Source organism: Balaenoptera acutorostrata, chromosome 9, assembly GCF_949987535.1.
Source record: "Balaenoptera acutorostrata chromosome 9, mBalAcu1.1, whole genome shotgun sequence".
NCBI lineage: Eukaryota > Metazoa > Chordata > Mammalia > Artiodactyla > Balaenopteridae > Balaenoptera > Balaenoptera acutorostrata.
This window is the reverse complement of record NC_080072.1, coordinates 28,735,509-28,741,711: the sequence shown is the minus strand read 5'-3', so window position 1 is coordinate 28,741,711 and position 6,203 is coordinate 28,735,509.

Genomic DNA, 6,203 nt, shown 5'->3' with positions numbered 1-6,203 from the left:
TTTGTAGGTCAGATTCTACAGTTTGTTGCTTCTATTGACTTTCAATCATGGTGGCTTATTCACTCATATATTTAGTCATTTTTCATCATTGACACATGTTCCTTAGAACAATTTATCTATGGTAATTCTTTTGAATTCTTTAAAGTCTAGTCTTCCAAATAGTATCTCCATTGTTTCTGCCAGACATCTGCGGGTATTGTTATCCAAGACCTTTTAAATTGCATTTCACCTTGTGGTTTTTCAGGCCCAAATCTGGTAGAGTGTGGGTTTATGGTTATAGATCCTTAGGAGAGACATTTCTCCCACTTCTACCAAGAGCCAAGATCCAGAAATGTATATACTCCTACAATATCTCTTTATTTATTATTATTTTTATTTTACTTTTATTTTTCAAGTTCACATCCTGGGGGTATTATCCTACAGGGTTTCTATTGGATTTGTATAAGAGTCAGAAGTCTTTCAAACACTTCTCCTCCCATTCTCCTCCCATTTTCCCGACCAGGAGGCCTCCTATATATAATAGGATATTACTTTGAGAAGGAAAAGGAGGCCAGTAAATATCAAGCCCAAATTTTTCACTACTCTAGCATGGTAGGATCTGGAAATCAGACTTTATTTGATTTAAGGCAAACAAAATACTGCCCTAGGCACTAATCAAGAAAAATATGAGTTTCCTCACTTTCAGCATGAGGTAGTTTCCTTTGCTTTGATCTTCTATAGCAATGTGAATCAAAGAATCTAAAGAAAACAATAACAACAACAGAATAATAAACTGGGGAGACAAGACATCTAGTATAAGACAGCAGGTGATGAGAGAGTATTTCCCCCAAAACCATCAGTAGCTATTATATTCCCTTCTGCAATTTCTCCCAAATTCCAAATGTGTTGATGATTTATTTACACAAAGAAGACTTAAACAAAAGTAGTTGCCAAGTAGATTGTAAGTTCTTTGAGAGCAAGAATAATACCTCCTGGTTCTAGAGAGAAAAACAAAAAATATAGATTACTTGATTGATTGATAAAGTATATCATATAACCTTTCATTGAGAGGAGACAATATAACACAGAGAGAAAGCACACTGACTGTGAGTCAGGTCTCCTGGTTTCAAATCCAAACTCAGTTACTTGCAAGAAATATGATCTTAGGCGAACCTTATCTAAGCTCCATTTTTAACCTATAAAACAGAAAAAATAGCAATGGCTTTGCTATGAGGAGTTCCTAAGCTAATTTGGGTGAAGTGATTACTATAGAAAGGAGTATGGAGGTTCAGAGAATCTTTCAAGGAAGCAGTTGTAGAGAAGTGGGCTCTGACCAGAGCCTTGAAAAATGGTGAATATTTGGATAGTCAGGAAAAAAAAACCTAAGAAACTTCTCACATAGATGCATTCAGCTTCCTGATTCCAGAGGGGTTAGCAAAGCTCCTAAAGCCACTTTGTATTTCAACTTTTATCCTAATTCATGGAAGAAACACCAAGCAGTACTTATATTCTCAGACTCTGGATACATTGCCTGGGATCAAATCACAGCATCATAGGTTTACCTGGCTAATTGCCTATGTAAAAAATAAATACATAAATAAAGATGAAACCTCAGATTTTTTTAATCTGAAAATCAGGAGAGTACTTACTTTACAGTGTTGTTGAGAGGAGTAAATGAAACAACCAATGCAAAGGGATAATATAAAGTAACTATTCAATAAATATTAACTTTAAACTCTTATTAACATTATCATTTCCCCCTAATGTTTCCTTCTCAAGTCCTCACTCTCTGGAGTATTGCTACACTTGCCTGCTCTGCCTTCCTCATTCCCCCTTTGCCCTAGGAGGAAGGACACATTCCCTGATTAAAGAGGGCATCCCGCAAAGACTGACTATGAAGGCAAGTCCACAATAGATGGAGAGACAATGCAGTCTTGTTCAGAGCAACCACCAACAGTGATGACAACAGCCAGCAACAGGCTGGGGTCAAAGATCAGCAGTCCCTCTGTCACTCCATTCTTTTTCTGGCTCCCAATGGAGTTCACAGGAACTCAATCTCAAATCTCAAATCCAATCAAAGCCCATCCATACAAGCCCAAAGTAAGACACAAAATGAACAAATTCACAAGGCAAAACAAAGCTCTCACTCAGTCTTCTGAAAAGTAAGTTCACCATCCCTTTGGTGGTTGTGGAAACACGGTGCAGCCAGCAGCCAGGTGGGAGACACTGGGGGAAATTGGTGATTCAAACCTTGGAGGTGGGGACTACAGGTTAGCAGGAAAGCTAGATGGAAACCCTGGACACCCTCAGGAAACACCAGAATGACAGCGGCCATGTATCTCCAGGTAGGCATCTGAGGAAGCTTAAAACACTGTGTGAGCACAGAGGGTGTTTCTGACAAAGCTCCTTTCTTGTCTCTGTCTCATGGAAAATAGGAATATCAGCTCCCTTGGAAGCCATTAGTGTAGTTGATGCCCTTCCTACACTGCTCAGGGCACGTGCATGACATTTGTCCTGGATGCAGCTGGAATCCATCCTTTATGGTGCATTTTATCCCTTGATGCCATTGTCTGCTGGGAGATTGCCCGGATACTGAAAGTGCGTAAGCAATACTTTTCAATTACTGTACATACGTTCTGACACTCTGTGAGGCCTTCACCAATTTGCTGCACAATCTGTCTTGATAGTATCCACAAAGCAGGCATCTTGATAGTGTGGACAAAGTAATTTCTCTCTTTTGTTGCCTAGGAATCCTTTTACAGGCTCAATTCTCTAAATGAGCTATGCAGATGAGCATGTGGGAGAAGCTTGAGCAGTCTCTACTAAAAGAGGATGGGAGTGGAAATGGAGAAATGTGGACAGGGCCCCTGTAATGAGTTTTGGCTAGCAGATACTCTGCTCCAGGGAAGGATGTGTCCAGATCAGGGAAATCCAGCAATCACATCAGTATGAATGACTCTGCTAGGTATACTTGGTACCCTGCTCCCCTTTAATGTGGTTGGTTAATTTGTCTTGGGGAATAATCACATTGTGAAAGCAACTATTGCCAAACATTGTGCTCAATATTTTAAATATATGACTTCATTTAATCCTCAAAGTAACCATATGAGGTTGATATAGTTGTCTCTATTTTACAGATGAGAAAATTGACACTTAGGCTTAAGGAATTTTGGTAGAAGCTGGAATTCAAACACAGGCTTGGGAGAGTCTAAATCTCAGTTTCTCGAAATATAAAATCTGTCCTCTTCTCTCTGCTGCAGCTTGGAGTGGGTTTCAGCAGCTGAGGCTGCCACAAAGAGTCTTAGAAGAACAGAGGCAAAGGATTTGGTCACTTTTTATAGTCCTTTGGATAATAATGATACATAATTCTCTTGTTAAAGTTCTATAAACTTATATTGTTTCAAGACAAAGTTATTTCTCCCTGTTCTGACCTGTCCTGTGTATCACCAGAGGAGTCTAGTCTAGTCACCTCTCTGCTTGGAAACCTCCCAATGCCTCCTGATTATCCCCAGGCTCATGGCCACGCTTGGGTGTCCAAAGCTGGCCACACCCTGCCTTCCCAGGCTGACTTCCTACTGCTCTAGTCGCCAGCCCCGGGGTTTCAACTCTCTCTGTGAATCTCTAGAGAAGCCAGGATTTTAGACCAGCGCAGCTCTGCTTTTAACATTTTGTGGGTCTCCACAGAGTCTCATTTCAAGAAAGATTCAGAAGTTTTACAAAGTTTGAAAAGTACTTCTCTAACCCCACTACACCCCAGATCATTCACCTGGATGAATGAATCTCCGTACTGTACATCTCTGCTCAAGCTCACCCTTCTCTTGAACCGCTCTCCCTTCCAACACTGCTTTTCAATATCTTACAAGTCCTTCAGGGCTTAGTTGGGGTATCACTGTCTCCATGTCCTTGATGTAGGTCCATAGCTCCGTGACTACACTGCTCCTGCGGAACTTGCCGCATCAAACCTTGTGGCGCGATAGCACAGCGAGACCAGCTCGGTGCTTTGTGTCCACCTAGAGGGGTGGGAGGGAGGAGATACGGGGATATATGTATATGTATAGCTGATTCACTTTGTTATATAGCAGAAACTAACACACCATTGAAAAGCAATTATACTCCAATAACGATGTTAAAAAAAAAAAAAATCCTTCTGGCGCGGCTATTTGTGCTCTTCTCGTCTCGTCTCTCCCACTCTACTCTGATGGTCTGTCCTAGGGTTGGGCAGAAAGAGATTATGTCCATATTCCCATAACATCTGTGCATTACCTCAGCATCTACTATTTATGTTCTGATCATGCCAGGCACTTGATAAATATGTGCTGATTTGAACTTAACTGATATTGATAATTGGGTATCACTTTAAGCAATGAGTTTGGTGATCTGATTGGTAAACACCATCTTTAGTTCTTGAAAACTTTCATGGTTTAATTATGTCCCCCTCAAAAAAGATATGTGGCAGTTCTAACCCCCAGTACCTCAGAATCTGACCTTATTTGGAGATAGGGTCTTTACAGAGGTAACCAAGTTAAAATGAGGTCACTAGGATGAGCCTTAATCCAATATGACTGATGTCCTTGTAAGAAGGTGATATTTGGATACACACATAGAAGAAAGATGATGTGAAGACATAGGGAGAAGATGGCCATCTACAAGCCAAGCAGAGACCTGGAACAGATCTTTCCTCCATAGCCCTCAGAAGGAACTTGATTTTGGACTTCTGGCATCTAGATCTGTGAGACAAATTTCTGTTGTTTAAGCAGCCCACTGTGTGGTACTTTGTTATGGTAGCCCTAGCAAACCAATATAGAAGTCAAGTGTTACAGGGACCAACAAAAGCATCCTGTGCCTGCCTTTATAAGCCTTTCCAGCTCTCAGCTGTAAGGCAGTATGAGCTATTTTCACTTTCTTCCTTCAAAGGATCTTTATCCAGGCATGGAGGTACATGTGTGTGTGTGTGTGTGTGTGTGTGTGTGTGTGTGTGTGTGTGTGTGTTTACAGATATCCTTCCGGATATTTCTTTCTTCAGCTGGAGGTCTGCTGAGGGCCAGGCACGGTGCGGATGCTGGGATATAGCCCAAACTCATTCATGGCTTTAGTTTTGTCTCTCTCCAAGTTTCCAAATTCCTTAAGCACAAGAATGGTGACTTTCACTTTTCTTGTATCCTCACTAGCAACACTCTATCTATATGGACATAGTGTGACTGCCAAAATAGCTGTGATTCTATACTTCCTCTGAATTCCGCTGTGCGATATCTATCCCTTCTGACCCTCATCACTTTCTAAGTCTACTTACAGTTATGTGTACGTGCTTGTTTCATCTTTCCTTCTAAACTGTAAAATTTCTGAGGTAGAATCCATGGATGAACAATACCTAGTACTCAGTTATAAATGCATATTAAATGATGAATAGATAAGGGAGGGGAGGGAGCAGTGGCTAGACACCTAATCTTGGAAATAATAGAGAGGAAAACCTAGTCCAAAAGAAAAAAAGGAGGTGGATCATCATTCTTTGGCTCTTGATTTAAATACATGATGCTAAGTTATGCCTGGGGCTCATTTATAATTATTTACAGCCACAATGTCAGAATCTAATGGACAGAACCTAAAGATGTATGAGGGGACCTATGGAATATTCATTTTGGCTGTCACTGACTACAAAGGACTTCTAAGAAAAGCCATTCATATTAATAATAATAACAACAATAATAATGATTCTAATAATAGGTAATGTTTATTGATCTTTTGCTCTGGGCCAGCCACTATACTAAGAGTTTATACACATCATTTAATTTGATCCTTCCCAAAACCTTATAAGATAGATGACACCTTTAAAATATAGCTTCATGAGATGTTAAGTAAAATACTGAAGGTCTCAAGACAGGAACTGGTGGAGGTAGAATTCCAACCCAGTTGGTACAGCGCCAGAGCCTAAGCTCGTGACCTCTGCTACAGACTCATTTGTAAAATTTCCTTGCCAGAAACAGCCAAGAGCTCTAGTCCTGTTTGCAAGGTTGTCTTTTGTGACAAAAATTATGAAAAAGTTTTGTTATGCAATGTATACTGTTTTGTTTTACAATGCATAGTTTCATGTATATCCATCTGTATCTAATTAAAGAAAGATGAGCAGAGATTTTAATGGGGACACCTTGGTGAGGGTAGAATACCAAATATTTCATGTAAAATTTGGTTTTTCATATCTACTGGTGGTCAATGAATGTTAATTTAAT